The sequence below is a fragment of the Nematolebias whitei genome, chromosome 12 (genome assembly GCF_014905685.2).
Source record: "Nematolebias whitei isolate Nwh7 chromosome 12, NemWhi1, whole genome shotgun sequence".
Lineage (NCBI taxonomy): Eukaryota > Metazoa > Chordata > Actinopteri > Cyprinodontiformes > Rivulidae > Nematolebias > Nematolebias whitei.
In genome coordinates, this window is record NC_056509.1 from 42,973,520 (window position 1) to 42,976,112 (window position 2,593).

Consider the following 2,593-nt stretch of genomic DNA (forward strand, 5'->3'; position numbering starts at 1 on the left):
CACACACACACACACACACACACACACACACACACACACACACACACTGGTCAGTCTCAGCACAGACAGGCCCTCACTTTGACAGAGTAATTATGACGTCCCGCTCTGAAGGAGCCCTCGGCTGAAAGGTGAGAGTTATCGATCCAACGCGGCAGGAAATTTATCAACGTCCAGCTGCTCAGCTCTGACAGGAACCCGATCCACTTAGAGCGTTCACACCGCTCAGGTCCAACCAGAAAACCACGTTCCAGTGGAGGAGCAGCCAGCTGGGAGAGAAGGTGCCGGGTCAGAGGGGAACATCAGAACACCACTCAATAGAAGCTGACTCGTCTTCTGTAAAGTTTAGCATCGGCCGCCACCGAAGACGATAATTATTCGCTCATTCGTTAGTCTGCACTGTTAGCAAAATATGTGCATAGTTGCTAACAGATTATTAAAACCTTCATAAAATATTTAACGGTTTGACATTTACAAGCGTCACTTTTGGAGAAAACACCATTCAAGGTGGCTGCCACAGCTAAGAGGCCTTATCAGACCCAAAAACTGAGTTTTACACATGTTGGTTTACAGTTTGGTGTGGTAGTAGCTGAGCATCATCTCCAAAGGATCTTTGCTCAAATGTTTGGCATCAAAATTTGGAGTCTTACCTTGTTTGACTGTTAGCAAAATATTTAATAAACCACTGGATGGATTTTAATGAAGCTCTTAGAAAATAATCGTTGGATGCATGTCTACAACTGATTAAGTCAACATGATTCAAGATGGCCGCCACAGTTAATAAAAATATGTAAAAATAAATGGTGCATTTTCATAAGCTTGAATTGTGTGTGCTGTGAAGGACTCTCAGCTACTACCACCTAATTTTAGCCTTTTTTTTTTTTTACTTTTTTACTGAGTTGTAGCCATTTTTGTATTTTGAATAAGCTCATTTGGCTTTGGCAACCATTTTGAAACAGGGTTTTTTTAATTAAAAGAGTAATTTACAATATTGTGAAGGCATATTAACAGCCAGTTTTAAGCAACTCTCAGCAAGGCACATATAAAAATAAACAAGAACCAAGAAACTGAACAAGAAAGTAAGAAAACAAAGTTGTGTGCAATTGGAAAGCAAAGTACAGTGAATAACTAAAAATACACATTAAAAATAAAAAAGAAATAGTTATGACCTGTGTTGACTGCTTTATGGATCCAAGAATATACCGTGTCATTTTGAAACAGGTTGCTTCATCAAATTATTACTTTCAGGGAGTTTTATTAAAACCCGTGCACAGGTTCTGGGGATATTTGTCACGTTCTGTGGGTTAGGTGTCGAACCCAGGTGCAGACAGACCACAGAGACTGGGAGATTTACAAAAAAGAAATATTTTATTAACAACAAACAAACGAAAAGCTGACGGGGCAGCAAACAGGCTGGACCACAGAGGGAAGATGGAGCAGGAGGCTTGACAGGATAACGCCCGAAGAACGAGGAGCACAGACTTAAATAAGAACGTTAACGACAGACAACACCTGGGGTGAGAGTTGAGGAAGAAGGTTCGGGGAAGGTTCTTCCTTGACGGACGAACGGCGGGAAATTTTTGAAAGTTTGAGATTTTTGTATCCATATATTTCATTTTTCTTTTTGAATTTGGTGGTTGGCATAAACTGGAATGCGACTGGATCGGGATGACTACTCAGGTAGATTACAACGAGGATATGGATTTTGATGACTGGACTCCGGTAGGTAGAGGAGGAGGAAAAGGTAAGGGCAAAGCTGTGAGAGATGACAGAGAGCTTGGCAGCCATAGAAATAAGAGAAGCCTTGAAGAGTGTAGTTCAGAGGATGAAAACAGACTGGTTAGAAGGAAAGTGATAAATGAGGAATTTAAAGTCATACTTAAATTCAAGAAAGAAGATGAGAACATGAATCTAAGCCCTATAGCGATATCTAAAGATATAAAAAAGAAACTAGGTGAGGTGGAGTTTGCGAAAATGCTGCGTGATGGGAATCTGTTGATCAAATGTAAATCTGAAGAACAAAAAAATAAAGCTATGCAGATTGATAACATTTGCAAAAAGGTTGTTAGTGAAAAGAAAATTATTGGAGAAAACAAGGTATCACGTGGGGTTATCACTGGTATTCCACTTGAGGAAGATCTGGAAAAACTTAAAAGAAATATTCATGATGTAGAAATATGCAATTTGAAAAGGTTGTTAAAAACTGTAGATGGGAAAAGGATTGAGAGTCTCTCGGTACTTTTAGAATTTAAAGGCGAAGCTCTTCCTGATAAAATAAAAATTGGTTTCATGTGTTTTCCTGTCAGGCCTTACATCCCTCCTCCTCTGCGCTGTTACAAGTGCCAAAGATACGGTCACATTGCAGCAGTGTGCAAAGGGAAGCAAAGATGTGCAAAGTGTGGTGGAGATCATAGGTATGATGAATGTGGGAAAGATGTACAGTTGAAATGTTGTAACTGTGGAGGTCAGCATAGTGCAGCGTATGGGGGATGTGAAGTAAGGAAGAAGGCAGCAGAAATACAGCACATAAAAACTGTTAAAAACATTACTTATGCAGAAGCAACAAAAAAGGTGCAAGAAAAAAGAGCAGTGGGCC